Genomic DNA, 17,993 nt, shown 5'->3' with positions numbered 1-17,993 from the left:
CTAACCTTTGAGAATCTAAAAGAAAAAAAAATCCAAATCGCATCAACAAATTTAAGGATCTTTAAGTGATAATCGCAAGATACCCAGGCACTACACTTAATCTCGATGTAAATATCGTTCCTTTCTAAAAATCTCTTTACAATTCCACAAAATTTTCTCTCATTTTCCATTTTGGGGTTCAATTTTTTTACATGTAATAATTAAAAATAAAATGGTGTCACGTCATTATCGAACACCGTGGCTAATGAGTCCTCAATAGATTCATACATTCAAGAAGAAAGATACTGTGCAAGTTTGTCGAAGAAGCTTGGGAGATTAGAAAAGCGGTAGGTTTGGTTGTGGACTATAAAGACCAAGTAATTATTAGTGACCTATTCAATTTAGAAATTAGCGATCATTCTTGATTGTGTTGGAAACATTCGTTTAGAAAATAATTTTTTTGAACAATAAAAAAATTAAAAATTTCTAAAACCAAGCAGTTGTCATAATTATAGGGACAAACCCTTTCACCAAAATCATACTTGTGCTCTGGATTAGGCGGTCTAAGTTGTTTCTCAACATTCTACCAACACAATCTTCCCAACTATTCAAAAACCTCAGCTAGTTAAAGCGTAGGCTATAACCCATTAACGGATGAAAGCTAAGAAAACTTTCTATTGATGTTGGAGTGGCGAATATCGATGTCCCTTTACGGGCGAAAAATTGAAAAACTAAACATTCATATTTAGAAATTTTATTTTGGAATTAAATCTCAATAAATTTTTACGATGTCGATGCTTCACATTGTGTGTGGCTGACCTAGCCTATGGTCTCTATTTATAGAAAAATCGCAAGACTCTTGGTCGAACATGAAGAAGAAAAAATATAATAACATTTTAAGAGAGAATACTCACATAATTCTCTAGTAGGAATATGTCTGGGCTTCAACACCCTCTCTTTAGAGATATGGTTGTCGCCCATCTTACGTGAGATAAGTCATTGGGTCTATCTCATGTATTGGGTATAATTATATGTCTTATTTAGATATTTAATCGACTCTTATAATTTACCCAACCAAATAAAAAAATTTCTATTTCCCAAAATATTAATAATTTAATTAATTAATTCAAATAAATTTTACTAATTCACACAATTAAATTATTTTCCAAACCTAGTTCTAATTCCGTTAAATTCTTGACATGTTTACCACACTAGAATCTATGAGTAAATGAAATTAATTATTTTGTTCAACAAGACTGCGTTAATTAATTAATTTAGTTTTTACTTCAAACATTAGTTAAGTGGTTACTATTAATTAAATAATAATTCGAATAAATTAATTTAGTCTTTAACTCATCTCGCTTTTATAACGAGAAATTCCATTCACTACGGATAGTGATACATTCGATCTTTTTCTGTAATGCATCAATATTATTTATTCATCTCATCAATTCAAACGCAAACCGTCAAGGTTCTATAGAGCGAGTATAGGGGCCCACTGGATGTATAATTAGAGCTCGAATAGTTTGTACTTAAGTGTCATGACCATCCTCTCTTTATTATATATCATTATGAAAACAACTCACCAAGTGCTCGTCCAATGAATTTTTCGTATGTGCTTTAGCCTCATAGGATATCCTCAAGCCCTTTCATTTATATCCGTTCACCCAAAATGATCTTATCATATCTCATGGCAACCATAACATCTTCTTTCATGAAAAATGTAAGGTCAACAGAAAAAGAAACAAACCAATGCACAAATATAATAATATGTTTAAGCACACAAATAATACAGGAATATGTTGTTCAAAAAATTTGGACGAAGAACTTTTATTTTAATTAGAATCTCGAATTTAATATTTTATTTTTCCTTAAAACTACTATGTTGGAAGATGGTTTTTATAAAAAATTATACTTAGATAAAGAAAACTTCAATAATTAATTCTAATTCAATATAGCAACTCAGTAATGGTTTTGTTATTAGTTTAAATGAACTAAATTTTATCACATCTCGGCTCTTTATATTGATGTGTATATTAAAAGCATTGAATTCATAGCAAAAGTTTAATAATAGCAAAGAATTAAAATGAAAAAGAACTGTTCTATATAATATGAATAAATATATTAATTACAATTGCATTGAATTAGTTGGTATGCTTTAAGCGGTGGCGCTAAGGGTTTTTGGGACAGGGCTGGAACATGGAGTCGGGTTTAATTTGCCACTAGTTATAGGCTTGACATTCAAACATTGGGATGTTGCGGGTTCAGCTCCGGTGTGCTTAATATCAATGTCCGCAAGTTCCACATTTTGACATGGCGAAGAACCGCTGCAAATAAACTTGATGACTTCCGAAGCGCAGATGTGCCACGGATGTTCTTGAAGCTAATGTTGCTTAGTTTAACTTTCGATTCTTCCTGCATCAACACAACAGTGATTCAATGATCGATTAAATATTGTCACTCTATTAGGATTTTGATAAGAATGTACATACATTTATCTTGCATTTACTCCATGGGCAATATTTTTGATCAATTAGGATAGGGGAAGAGACATTATTCACGATAATATCCTCAAAATGTATATCTGTTACTATCCCAGGAGATTCGCCTGGCCAAGTTTTGATTCGAGCTCCATTCGAAGTATTGGTGATGGTACAGTTTGAGACTTTAATTCCCTCAACTGGCTCTTCATTTGGGAACTTTCCAAGACTACCGATACTTATACCATGTCCTGGTCCACAAGTTATTTCTTTTATGTTCATATTTTTAGTGCCATCTCCGATAGAAATACAATCATCACCAGTTTTAATGTCACAGCCAATAATATTGACCCCGTCTGATTTGCCCAAGTGAATCCCATCTGTGTTTGGGCTATCTTCCGGTGCCTCTACCTTGAAACGTTCGAGGGTAATGTTTTTGCATGCAAAAACATTAACGTGGAAGAGCTTACTGTCTTTGCTGGTTATATCTTGTATCAATGCGTTGGTCACAAAGTCAAACCTTATATTCTGTTTAATTTTGGAGTTAACAAAGTAACACACGGAACAAAGATGTTAGTTATAATTATATTTTGATAATAATAAGAGGAAAAAGAATAAATAAATCTCGGCAAGAGGGAAGAAAGCTGACAACGGGAAGTTTCGAACGAAATGCACGATTGTGGGGATCTTTATTCTTCTCATAAGCAATGCTTCCCTGACCATCGAAAATTCCTCCGCCAGACATTTTGAAATTTTCAATACTATCGAATCTAACTCAAATAGGGTCCTTGAAAGCACTAGGATATGCCAGAGCCTGTATAGTGCCCTGAACATTAATCTGAATAGGAGCCTTGCATGGACCTTCTAAGTTTACTTTTGTTAATAAATATGTCCCTTTAGGAATCACAACTGTTGATGGGGTTACAGAGGCGCATGCTTCTTTCCAAGCATCCAAAAATGGCTAATATGAAATGAATAAAGGCATCAGTTTGAAATATAATTTTTTCATATTTTCACCTTTGGGTACAAATTTAAGAGCAATTGAATTGGCCTTACTCAAATCCGTTTTCCCATCAGCTTTTGCACCAAACTTGGCAACAACATCAAGAGCGTCTGATTGAACTTTAGAGGCTGAAATGAATAATAATAAAAGCACAAACATGGAAGGAAGAATATCAAGGTGTGGTGCCATGTTTTTATTTGATTTTGAAATTACAAGAAGAATGGCTTTTCCTTTTTTTTTCCAAATATATAGAAAGCTTGAGAAAATTACAACTATTCAAATATATTACTATTTAATCAATGTGGAAAAGTCATATGGCCAAGCTTCAATTTCTATGATTAGCTTATTTTTTAGTATCAACTTCGCATCGATTAAATAGTTTTGTGGTTAATATTTTCACAACTTTAATAATTTAAACTATGTGAAAGGATTTTATTATGGAAAGATTGAAAAGCATTATTTTACATTTTATCTTCAAAATAATATCTTTTCTAGATGGTGGCGAATATAATTATGTTCCGTTAAATTTATAAATTTTATTTCGAAAATTATAATCCTAATTATTCAATAAAAATTGTTTATACAGAAATGTGGTTTGGTGGTTGACGAAGGTTCACACCATATTGCCGAAAGCAATTCTGGTGGTTTCTGGAATTCTTCTCAATCACTATTTTCCTGGCCCTATAATACCTAGTCGAGCTAACATTCACCCTGAACTTTAGCCTAAACTTCACCCACGAAACAGTTATTAGTGAAAACCTGATGGGAATTTGACTTCTCTTTCCAAACAGATTTTCTTTTATCTTTTAGTTTCCTCAACTTCTCTCAAGCATCTTGTAATTTCTTATCATCCTCCTCAGCTTACACGTATCTAATTTCACAATGTATGACTCTTCATCACCAACACCATCCCTTTCATTATCACCCTTTTACGAATCCTCACGTTTACCTTTACCTTCATCCCTACCCCTCATTGTAGAAGATACAAACTGACAATGGGATAAAATGGATCGAATTAGTGGGATAATATTGAACCTAAATAGATGATGGGCATTTTATGATAGTAACATGCATTTTCAAGGTAAATGGACAAAGCTTTACATGTTTAGCTTTCGTAATATTATATATTGGGGATATCGATCATGGTACTTGTTAGAATTAAGTGACCCAAATCCTTATTTAAATAAAATACAGTGGTAAAATAAAATAAACGTAAAATTCATATAGAACTACACTTCTTTTATTTTATTTTAGAATAAGGTTTTTTAAACCCTATTAAACTCCATCTATTTTATATTGATTTGAATAAGGTGTTTCAATCTTACTACACTCTTAATAGAATATAGCTTTACAAGCCTATAAATAGACATAGTATTCCACTTGTAATCATTCGAATTCGACATAGTGAATTTTCTTCTCCTCTGGCCGTGGTTTTTTCCCGAAAGGGTTTCAACGTAGAAATCTGTGTGTTCTTTATTTTTATTTCTTTTTTCTTTGCGATATATTATTATTACCGACATTCTATCTTTTACAAATTTGAATCTGAGCTTCCAGTTTGTTCATCTCAATCACAGTAATGGCATCTTTGAAATATGAAATTCTACTGTTCGATCGCAACACTAGATTCGTGTTGTGACAGATAAATATGCAGGCAGTTCTTGCACAGATGGACTTAGAAGATGCCCTGCTAGGGGTAGATAAGATGCCTTCGACAATGACGGAGGAAGAGATGAAACGTAAGGATCGAAAGGCATGATCACAGTTACATCTGTATTTTTCTAACGAAATTTTACAAGATGTGATGAAGGAGAAGACTGTAGCTGGATTATGGAAGATGCTGGAACAAATATGTATGTCGAAAACTCTAACCAGCATGCTACATATGAAGCAGCGTCTTTATACTCATCGTTTGGAAGAAGGTGCGTCTGTGCATGAACACTTAACAGTGTTTAAAGAAATTCCCTCAAACTTGGAGGCCATAGAGGTTCAGTATGATAAGGAAGATCTAGGGTTGATTCTACTTTGTTCGTTGCCCCCTTCTTATTCAACCTTTCAAGACACAATTTTATATAGCCGCGAGTCTCTCACAGTTGACGAGGTTTATGATTCTTTGACCTCGTATGATAAAATGAAGCATCTTGTGGTTAAAACTAACTTTCAAGGAGAAGGTCTCATTGTTCGTAGGAGACAAGATCAGAAAGCTGATGATAATCATGGATGGACACAAGAACGGAACCCTCGCGGTAAATCTAAGGGTAGATCGAAGTCTTCAAACAGAGGTAAAACTCATTAAATCTGAATGTTATAAGTTACAGAACAAGATCAAAAGGGAGGTTGCGAATCGAAAGGGAAAACAATCAAAAAATTTTGGTAAAGCTGGTATTGTAGAAGACTATAGCGATGGTGAACTTCTAGTCACTTTTGTCAACAATTCTAAAGTGAACGAGGAGTAAATCCTTGATTCAGGCTGCACCTTTTGCATGAGTCCCAATCAGAATTGGTTTACAACTTACAAAACAATCTTTGAAGGTGTTGTTTTCATGCGAAGTAATGCTTCGTGTAAAATCGCAGGTGTTGAAACAATTAAAATTAAGATGTTTGATGGAGTTTTTTGAACACTTAGTGACGTGCGGCATGTTCCAGAATTGAAGAGAAATTTAATTTTTTGGGTACTCTTAATTCAAAAGGGTACAAATACACAGCTGAAAGTGGGGTTTTGAAGATTCCCAAAGGTCCCCTCGTTGTGATGAAAGGGCAGAGAAAGACTGCTAAGTTATATGTTCTGCAGGGTTCTACTATTACTGGTGATGCAGCTGTCACTACCTCTTCCTTGTCAGATGATGATATTACTAAACTTTGGCATATGCGCCTAGGGCATATGAGTGAGAATGACATGGTATAATTGAGCAAAGGACTTCTTGATGGGTAAGGAATTTGCAAACTGAAGTTTTGTGAGCACTCTGTTTTTGGGAAGCAAAAGAGAGTTCGATTCACCAGAGGAATCGATAACACGAAGGGAATGTTGGAGTATATTCATTCTAATCTGTGGGGGACATCTAGATTGCTTTTGAGAGGTGGAGATAATTATATGCTAACTTTTATTGATGATTTTTCTAGAAAAGTTTGGGCGTTCTTCCTGAAGTAGAAAAGCAATATGTTTTCCACATTTAAGTTTTGGAAAACTATGATTGAAAAATAGATGGGAAAACAAATAAAATACCTCCGCACAGACAATTGCTTAAAGTTCTATTTTGATGAGTTTAATAAACTGTGCAAGTCAGAAGGGATCGTGAGACACTTCACAGTTCATCATACTCCACAGCAAAATGGCATGGCATAATTAATGAACAGAACGATCATAGAGAAGGTTTGATGTATGTTGTCAAATGGTAATTTACCAAAGTCATTTTGGGCCGAAGTAACCTCTACTGCATGTTTTTTGATCAACCGATCTCCATCCGTTGCCATTGAGAAAAAGACTCTACAAGAGGTATGGTCTAATGATCTTGCTGACTATTCTGATTTAAAGATCTTTGGGTGTCCTGCATATGCTCATGTTAAGAAAGGAAAATTGAAATTGAGATCCATTAAATGTGTTTTTCTTGGTTATAAAGCTAGTGTAAAAGTGTATAAGTTATGGTGTCTTGAAAATAGAAAAGTTGTAATTAGCAGAGATGTTGTTTTTGATGAAACTGCTATGCTACCTAAGTTATCTCTTAAAGAATCTTTCAATAAAGAAATTCAAAAGCAGGTGGAGCATCAGATTAATCTAAAATCTACAACAGAGTCGACTCCTCAAGTTAGTACAAAAATTCAGAATAAAGTTGCTTCTTCACCACAATACTCTATCGCCAAAAATAGAACTAGAAGAGAAATTAAACCTTCAAAGAAGTTTGTTGAGGCTGATCTAGTTGTTTATACTTTAAATGTGGCTGAAGATATAGATGTAAACCAAGAGCCATCTAATTATTTTGAGGTGGTTAGCTGTGAAGACTTAAAAAAGTGGATGTTTGCTATGCAAGAGGAGATGGAATCACTCCACAAAAACAAAACATGGGATCTTGTGAAACATCCTAAAGGTAAAAAGGTTGTTCGTAGTAAATGGGTGTTTAAAAAGAAAAAAAAGGACTCCAGGAGTTGAAGAACCCAGATATAAAGCAAGGCTTGTTGCAAAGGGTTACAGTCAAATTCCAGGAGTGGACTTCACAAATGTGTTCTCCCCAGTTGTGAAGCATAGTTTGATTCGAGCTTTACTTGGTATTGTGGCCATGCATGATTTGGAGCTTGATTAGTTAGATGTAAAAATTGTATTTTTGCATGGAGAACTTGAGGAGGATATTTACATACAACAACCAGAGGGTTTTACAATCTTAGAAAAAGAGGACTATGTTTGCTTGTTGAAAAAGTTCCTTTACGATTTGAAACAGTCCCCAAGACAGTGGTACAAGAGGTTTGATTCCTTTATGACTTCTCATGATTTGAAAAGAAGTAGCTTTGACAATTGTGTTTACTTAAAAAAAAACAGTGATGGTTATTTTGTGTATCTACTCCTTTATGTTGATGGCATGTTCATAGCAGCAAAAGATAAAGGATAGATAAGAAAGGTCAATGCCCAACTAAGTGAAGAATTTGAGATGAAATATTTGGGACCAGCAAAGAAGATACTTTGTATGGAGATTCTCATAGATAGAAAAGCAAGTAAATTGTACCTAAGTCAGAAGGGGTACATTGAGAAAGTTCTTTGCAAGTTCAATATGCAGAGTGCTAAGCCAATTAGTATTCTTTTAGCAGCCTATTTCAGACTTTCATCAGCTTTGTCTACACAATCAGATAATGAGATTGAGTACATGCCACATGTTCCATACTCTAGTCTAGTGGGATCTCTTATATACGTTGTAACAGCCTGTTTCTGAGTCTGATTGGAACAGTGGTTTCGGGACCACTTAACCCAGGCAAATATTTATTTTACTATTTTAATAAAATTTTACCGTTTAAATGTTTGATTTGATAAAAATGACTTAATCAAGTAAAAAGCAAAAGTTGCATACTATTTGTTAAAGTGCATTAATTGCTATGAATTTAAATGTGTAAGTCCTTATGTGGTTATTTGACATTTGGTTAATAGAATGGACAAAAATAGTCATCCATTAAGTGAATTTTGTGTTATAATATAAGGTTAATATAGTAATTAGTGAAATTAGGGAAATTATATTAAAACAAAACAAAACGATGGCAATTTTATCGTCTTTTATGGCCGAATGAAGCAAGGAAGAAAGCTAAAAATAGGGTTTTGATATTTGACAACTTGGTAGCTTGATTAGGTAAGCAATTTTGCTCGATTTTTGATGATTTCTATGTTTTTGTGATCATTGCTTTGAGTACTAGCTAGCCCGTGCCTTAATTTTTGAGTTTGTTAGTGATTTTGAAAAATTCCATTGATGAATCCATGAGTTTTATGATGTTTGATGATGAATTATGCAAGCTAGGTGTTTGATATATATGTTTTGTAAAGAGATTTTTTTGACAAAAATGTCAATTAGGAATTTTAATTTAGGAATTTGTAAAATGTTGAAATATTGTGGTTGAAAGTGTGAAATAAATAGAAATATGGGCTACTAGTATTGTCATGAAGATTTGGCTATGCATGGGTTAGGGCCTAAATGCATAAATTTGCCATTTTGTGTAATAAAGACTAATTTACAAAGTAGTCAAAAGTATAGGGGAGAGTGTGTAAATTGCCAAATATATGAATTGTGGATTAAATTGTATTGAATAGTTATTGAAGGTACTGAATTTGATAATATTTAGATCAAGATAAACAATTACCGGAACTAGATCGGCGGAAATGAAAAGTAGACGAGTAGACAACGGTAACAATACGAGGTAAGTTCGTATAGCTAGAATCGAATGATTAAATATTTGTAATTGTCCAAAAATGAATGTATATAAGTTGAATGAATAATCTACTTGAAATTTAAATTACCTGTGTATGACTATATTACTGTTTACAGGAATGAAAATAAAATGTTACAAATGTTATATATGTTACATGGATTTGGTATAATAATATGCAATGAATATGCAATTTGAGTATTAAATTGTATGTATGTAATTAAATTGAATATATATATATATATATATATATATGATTTAAGGAATTGAGTTATTGATTATTGAATGCTTAAATGATGAAATTGGATAATACCAAGCCTCGTTCGAACTTTAGAAAATCATCAGATTCGAGTGACCTATCACTGGGGTTATCGTTTGGTTGAGCTCCTGCATTTGTTGCGGACTCACCACAGCTCGTATGAGCTTACCGTTTCAGCTCTTATGAGCTTACTATTTCAGCTCTACGGAGCTTACCATTCAACTCGATAGAGCTTACCATTTATCGGCTCAAGAGGAGCAAACCGATCATGGCTCGAAAGAGCGTAAATGATGAGGAATTGACTGATTTCTGATAAATACACTCATAGTGTATCACCCGCATATCCCTCGATGTTTTAATAGGTTCAATGGGCATAATTATTGTTACTGATCATATAAATAAGCTATATAATTATATGGATGAAATACTATTGATATGTATAAGTTAAAGTTGATACGGATAAATTTCTGTTATTAGGTTATACGAATAGGAATGAATTGATATAAATGTTATATGATTTACATGGTTTATAAGTTACATGGATTATTTGTTTTATGAATATATGAATTATAGAGATGACATGAGATATTTAGCTATATGACTTGGATTGATTTTATGATATATGATTATATGAATTGAGGAATGAATTTGGATGTTAAAAGAATGTTATATGTTTGGTTCCATCTTTATGAATGCATGAATATATGGATGTGAAATGACTAACTTGTGAATGATGATGTGAATAGGCTTTGTGGACAAATGAGTTGATTTTAATTGCTTTAATGTTTAATGTTAAATTGGGAAGTTTAATTCTATATTATCCGGCTTACTAATCTTAATGCTTACTTCATTCATTTTCTTATGTCTTATAGATTTCGGAAGCTAGCTCGATTTTGGATTAGGTCAGAGATTTGCTATCACACTATCCAGACGATATTCGGTACTTTTGGATCTTATGTAAATATTGTAAATATGGCATGTATAAGCTAGTTTATGGGTTGAATTATTTGGTCATTATGTTGGTGAATGTGGTATGAATTTTGGGGTTTGATCACGCTATGTGATATGGCTTGGGATGGAAATGTTAGGTTTGGTATGAAAGCATATGTGTTTTGCTCATTTTGTGGTGAATTTGATAAATGGTATTTTGGCATAAATGAAGTATGATTAGTATGAATGGTGATATGTGTTTACTTGTTAGTTCGGTAAGATTTTGATATGGTACAACAAAGTTTTGGTATGTTTTATAATGTATTGAAATAAGATATGTACACATGTTTGGATATGAAATTGATATATGAAATTGACATTGAATTTGGTATGTTTAAAATGGTATTTAGTAAATGTTTAATGTTTTACTGTTCCGAACTGAATTAAAGGTCCTGTAATGCCCCTTACCTATTCCGACAACGGTTATGGGATAGGGGTGTTACATATGCTATTGTTTGTTCACGTCCAAATTTATCATATGCAGTTAGTGCAGTTAGCAGATACATGGTGAATCCCGGTAAAGAACATTGGAAATAAGTTCAGTGGATTTTAAGATAATTACGAGGTACTACTAATGTTTGCTTACAGTTTGGAAGAACTAGAGATGGTGTCATTGGGTATGTTGATGCTAATTTTGCTGGAGACCTTGATAGAAGAAGATCTCTCACAAGTTGTCTTTACAATCGGAGGTTGTGCAATCAGTTGGAAAGCCACTTTGCAAACTATAGTCACTATTTATTTATTTATTATTATTTGTTATATTATTTATTTTTATCTTATAGATCTGTTTTCTTTTTTTTGTTTTATTATTCTTATGCTTAGATTTTAATTTTATTTTAATTTATTTTTCTATTTAGTTACATTTCTATTATTTTTAGTATTGTTTTCTTTACTATTATTCTTACTATTATCTTTAATTTTATTGATACCATTGAGTTTATTTCTTTTCATTTTCATTTTCATTTTATTTATCTTTATTTTTATTTTTGTTTTTAGTCGCTTTATTTTTATTTTCTTAGACTTGTTTCATTTATTATCTTTTGAACTATGTTTTTATTTTTATTTTTACGGTTGTTTCTAATTGAGTTGTACCTCTTAATCTTCTTCACTATTTGTGTTTATTTTCTACTTAGTTTGCATAGATTCATGCACTTCACTTTCAATTGCCCACAATTCCGATTTTCACTATTTTCGCACTTTCATCCATATTCAGGGCAATTTCAATTTTCTCCCTCTCTTATGATATTCTTCTTATGTTGTGATTACCTTTTTTTATACATTGAGGACAATGTATATCTTAAGTGTTGGAAGGTTATTTATATGATTATTCCTAAATTAAGTCTTGTGTTTAAGCAAATTTCTCATATTTCCATTAGAGTGAATTTTTATCAATTTGAGATTTTTGTTGATATGTTTTGGATTAATTTTTAGATATTTGTGCATTGGTTGATTTAAACTTTAAGACATGAGAGAATAATGCATGATAAGTTATTTTTTAGAAATTAAACATTTTAGGTTGTTTTCCCTGAATTAAGGTATTATCTTGAAGTTTTAAATTTGCAAGTTTGACATCAAAAACCATGATGTTTTTTAAGATTTTGATCCTTTAGAGCACACATTTTTCTTTCTCATTTTTGTTATTGGTTATGGGTTTGTCAATTTGATTTGTTATTTTAGAACTTGCTTCGATTATACATGTCGAGACCACACATTTGATTTGATATACTGAGATGATAAAGGCACTTAGGTTTTAACCCACTTATCCCATAAAAAGTCTACCTTTGTAATTAACCCTTAGTGAACCCCGTAGAGCCTAACACGCCGTTTCTATATTTACCCATTAATGCTAACCCATAACTCATTTTTTTCGTTGAGACTTTTCCTATTTTGTCGAGATTTGTTTAAGACAGTTAAATTCATATTTTGAGAAGAAGCTCATTTTCTTATTCTTGAATATTCTTGATTTATGCACTTGTTTTTAATTCAGCATTTGTTTATTTTTCTAGTTTGGTATTTTATCAATTCGATCTCGATTATAACTAACTTTTCTAGCCTTTCTCCACATCCTTAACCTAAGCCCCATAAGAACCTCTTAAAGACCTTTTGATTTGTGTATCATATTATTTTATAGTGGTGGATATTTGATTTTCATGTAAGCCTATGGTAATGAATTTGGTTGTTTGACTATTGAGTGCTTATTATTGAAACTTAAACACTTTGAGTGAATCTTTAGCGAGGATGTGGATTTTTTGAGTAATTAAAGGTAATTACTTAATAAGGGGAAATACCTATGTTTTCATGCTTTAAAAATTTTCAACTTGGATTGTTTGAATCTTTAGTGCTCTTTTAGTTGAATTGTCAATGTATGATTGTAATGCTTAGGTTTGTGCAAGTGTACACAATCGTTATCAAGTAATAAGTAAGTATCGAGTTATCGTCGCCACAGGGATTGTATTTGTGCTAAGTCACTTAATTTGTAGAATTATATTAACAATTTGATAAATAAAAACACAATATAGTTGAGAAGTGGTGATTAAAATATATTAAACTAAATGCAATGATCCCTAATGCAAATTATCTTAAGTATGCAAACTATATGAATGAAATAGATTTTAGTAAAATTAAACACAATTTGTAACAATTATAACATAAATAAACTAGGACAATTACTTTAATTAAACTCAATTTATTATCAACATGCTTAATAACATTCAGAAAAACATTCCATGGCAACTCGATCTTTCATGAGTTTGGAAACCACATTAGGTGTGAGGTAACAGGGACGTGATAGGTTTGAAACAGTTTAATCACACAAATCTAAAAACTATGTAGATAACAGAGCTTGGTTAGAGTTGTTATGCAACCTACAATTCAATCAGGTTAGGATCTAAATTGAGCATGCACATATCAATTATGTATCCATTAGCTGTCGTCTGCTTAGGATCGCTTAGCTAATTCAGGTGCATTTCAATCACGTATGAACGAAATATAGACTTGATTTTAATTGAAAACATGATCGATTGAGGCACAAACATTATAAGCATGAATCAAATAAATATTATTTAATCAAAGCAATCATCCTAACTTAAATAAAATTAAGCTAACATTGTTGTTAACAAGAACAAAGAACACATAGAAAACATCTTTATATTAAGTTAAAGAAAAGAATGATTAAACCCAATTCAGGGTGGTTGTCACCCAAGATTCTGACTAACGAGAACCATCAGTAATGGAGCAAAGCAAAGGAACGAAGGAGTCTCGTCAGTCGAAAAATTATTGGTGAGAATTATAAGTTCAAAAAGATTAATTTTAATGTGAGTTGAGGATTTTGCTTGAGGACAAGCAAACACTTATGTGTGGGGATATTTGATAAGCTATAAAAGTAACATATTTTAATCTCATTCTTAATGCATTTTTGGATGATTAATTATGAAAATTAGTGAATTTGATGCTCATAATCTTTTAATTTCATGTTTCTATACTTAGGAGAACATTTGGGAGTGAAAGAAGTGAAAAACGATCCAAAATTAGACAAATAGAGTTATTTTCAGGAGCCACACAGCCTGCGCATTTCCATACGGGCTGGACACATGTCCATGTGCTAGCCCATGTCGATTTCGCACCCTACTTCCCATATACATAGAAAAACTCAATTTTTAGGCTTTCTAAGCATTCTAAAGTCTATAAATACGCATTATAAGGATACATAAGGGAGCCATCAAAGAAGATCGAAGACAACACTCGTAGAATGCCATCGGAATCAACTCGGAAGTGGATCTCCATCACGATCAAAGATCCCTATTTAATTTCATTTGAAGTTTTTATTAGTTTTTTTGTGTCTTGTGGTTATTCTGACTTCGAGATGTTTTCATTCAGGATTATGAGCTAATTCCCTAAATACTTAGGGAAGATGAAACCTATGATCAATCTTATTATTTTATTTCTGATTTACATGATAAATACTTGGTTCTTGTTCTCAATTATGTGTGCTAATTTCTTGTGTTAATATTTCTGGGATATTAATTCATGTTTATTGTGCTTAATTCAATGGAGCAGAAGTCCTTGTTTAAGAGTAGATCTAGAATAATTGAGTAGAGTTGCATGCAATCTTAGAAAAAGAATGACATAAATCTACCGAGTTAGAGTCAAATCTAATAGGGGAATCCATAGATCGAGTTAATGCAATGATAGGGGGTTTTAATTAGCAAGACATTTCAATTAATCAACCTAGAGTCAGTAGTTCTTCCTCTCGAAAGAGATATTAACATAATTTAAGGATTTCTACGGATCAAGACACAAGTGAATAAATTGTTTAATTCAGATTCATAATAACAGGTGAAGTCTAGGTGGATTCTTTCCCGGGTATTGTCTATCTCTTTGGTTATTATTCAATTATTTCCCTATTTCATTTTCTGTTGAGTTCTTAGTTAAATTAGTTTAGTAAATTTAGATTAAAACACATCATTCCAAATTGTCGGCTAAATAATAGAAAATCGGTAATTACTAATACATTTAGTCCTCGTGGATGCGATATTCTCTACTCACCATAGCTATACTATTGTTCAAGTGGTGCGCTTACCTTTGTTGTATTTATAATTAGTTTTGTGATCTGATCAAGTTTTTGGCATCGTTTTCGGGGACTAAAATATTAGGCACACTTGATTTTTTTTATTAATTTAGCCATTTTTTAGTTTTATATTTTAGTTTTTAGTTTAATTTTTACATTCTAATTTTTTATTTTATTTGCTTCTAGCAGGTTCTTTTAGTTTATGACAAGAGGAAACCCGTTGGGGCCATTATTATTTTATAGTGAAATTGAAAGTACAGCTTGTTGAAACCCTAGAAAAGTAAGGCAGAATCGATAGAATATAGTAGACGAACAATAGGACATTATTATGACTGAGGAGATAGGTGATAACCAAAATAATTAAATACCTCCTCCAGTTGCTGCAAATCCAAATCCTATTCCTCATAATATGTACGATTATGCGAAGCCCACTCTGACCGGGGCTGCATTGAGTATTTTGAGATCCACTATTACAGCAAATAATTTCGAACTAAAACCGAACACTATTTAGATGGTATAACAATTTGTTCAGTTCGATGGTTTACAAGACGAAGATCCAAATACTCATTTGGCTAATTTTATGGAAATTTACGACACTTTCAAAATTAATGGTGCCATTGACAATGCCATTCACCTACGGTTATTCCCTTTCTCATTGAGAAACAAAGCTAAACAATGATTGAACTCTTTACCACAAGGTTTCATCACTACATTAGCTCAAATGAGCAAGAAGTTTCTTTTGAAGTACTTCCCACCAGCTAAAACAACCAAGTTGAGGAATGGTATCTCTTCCTTTATGCAGATCGATTTAAAGACTTTATATGATGCATGGGAGAGATACAAAGATTTATTGAGAAGGTGTCCTCACCATGGGTTACCCTTATGGTTATAAGTTCAAACCTTCTCCAATGGTTTGAACCCTTCAACAAGGTAGTTAATTGATGCAGCAGTTAATGGAACTATGAATAATTAAACTCCCAAGCAGCTTATGAGTTTATAGAAGAGATGGCACTGAATAATTTCCAGTGGCAAGTTATGAGAACGAAGTCGATGAAAGTAGTCGGTGTTTTCAACTTAGATTCAGTCACCTTGTTATCAAATCAGACAGAGCTTTTAAATAAGAAAGTTGTTGACTTATATGTTTCTATCCAGGTACGTTCAGTGATGCAATGTGATACAATTGGAGGTGGAATGACTAACCCAAAATGTTTACCCTTGGCTCCTAACATAGAGAATGAACAAATCAATTACATGGGTAACAATTCTAGGCCTCAAAATAACCCTATATTAATAACCATAATCCAGGCTGGAGGAAACATCCCAATTTCTCTTGGGGTGGTCAAAGAAATCAAAGAGCACATCCCCTTCTAGAATTCCAACAACAACCTTACCAGTAAGAGAAAAAGCCGAACCTTAAAGAGATGTTGACGAAGTTTATCTCGGTGTCAGAAATGCATTTTCAAAACACTGAGGAAGCATTAAAGAATCAGCAAGCATTAATTCAAGGACTCGAGAATGAAATAGGCTAGCTTGCTAAGTTCATTTCAGAATGACCACAAGGTAGTTTGCCTAGCAATACTGAAACTAACCCAATGGAGTAACTTCATGCAATTACTATTTGAGATGAAGAATGGTTAGTCGAATTTGAACAAAAATTGAGGCAACAAATTATGGTAAATAATGATAAGGTTGAGGTAAGCCAGAAAGAGCAAAAGTCGGTTGCTAAAGAATAAAAACCTCGAGTTCTGTATCCTAACGCGACAACGAGAGACCACACGAATGAACAATTTGGTAATTTTCTTAAACTCCTTAAAAAAATACATGTTAACTTACCATTTGTTGAAGCTCTTTCACAGATGCCCAACTACGTCAAATTTTTAAAGGAGCATTTGGCAAACAAAAGGAAGTTAGACGATTCGTTGACTCTACTGCTCAACGCAGTTTGCTCGGCCATATTACAAAATAAACTACTCAACCAACTGAAAAATCCAGGGAGTTTTACTATTCCTTGTTTAATTGGTAGTTTAAATATAGATAATTCTTTGGTTGATTTAGGGGCTAGTATTAATGTCATGCCCTATAAAATGTTTAACCAACTAGGTCCTGGGAAACCCAAACAAACTATGATGAGTAATCAATTAGCGGATAGAACCATTAGATATCCTAGGGTTGTTATTGAGGATGTACTTGTTAAAATATATAAATTCATATTCCCTGTCGACTTTGCTGGGTTGGACATGGATGAGGGTAGTGAGGTACCTTTAATTTTAGGATGCCCTTTTTAGCAACTGCTAGGACTATAATAGATGTTGGTACGAGTGAGCTAGTGCTTTGTGTAGGTGACAAAATTATTACTCTCAAAGCTTGTGATTCTGTAAGAACATCTAGTGATCGAGATGATATTAAAAGTTCTGCTAATATGAGTAACCATGTGGCTCAACCTTCTTTGTAGGAAATCCCTCGTGAAAATATGATAGAGCCATGTTTCCGTCAAGAGGATAAAAATAGAACAACTTATGAACAACAAATGCTACAACTCGATGAATTAGATGAATGGTGAACACATGTCTAAGAGAAACCGAGAATGCACGATGAAGAGTCAAAGCGATGCCTTGACAAGCATATGACTAGAACAAACCAATTTAAGGTTAGGGACAAAGTATGACTAGACAAAACATATCCAGGAAGTGCCCCTTCGGAGCTTGATGCAAACGGATCTAACCCATTTATAGTACTGAACGTCTTCCCTTACGGTACAATTGAGATAACTCATTCTGAATTCAACACATTTAAGGTAAACAATACTCGACTCAAATCTTATCT

General features: G+C 32.8%; 1 non-coding gene and 1 pseudogene across 1 annotated transcript; both read right to left on the bottom strand.

Moving 5' to 3' along the window:
* Positions 1 to 2,118: 2,118 nt before the first annotated feature.
* On the bottom strand, positions 2,119 to 3,651 carry LOC128041932 (polygalacturonase-like; annotated as a pseudogene).
* Positions 3,652 to 15,939: 12,288 nt separating this feature from the next.
* On the bottom strand, positions 15,940 to 16,046 carry LOC128042027 (small nucleolar RNA R71). The gene has a single exon (XR_008197235.1). It is a non-coding gene; the product is annotated as a small nucleolar RNA R71 (small nucleolar RNA).
* Positions 16,047 to 17,993: the final 1,947 nt, after the last annotated feature.

The sequence above is a fragment of the Gossypium raimondii genome, chromosome 6, assembly GCF_025698545.1.
Source record: "Gossypium raimondii isolate GPD5lz chromosome 6, ASM2569854v1, whole genome shotgun sequence".
Lineage (NCBI taxonomy): Eukaryota > Viridiplantae > Streptophyta > Magnoliopsida > Malvales > Malvaceae > Gossypium > Gossypium raimondii.
The sequence above is the reverse complement of the archived record's forward strand: the minus strand, read 5'-3'. Positions and strand labels throughout refer to the sequence as shown.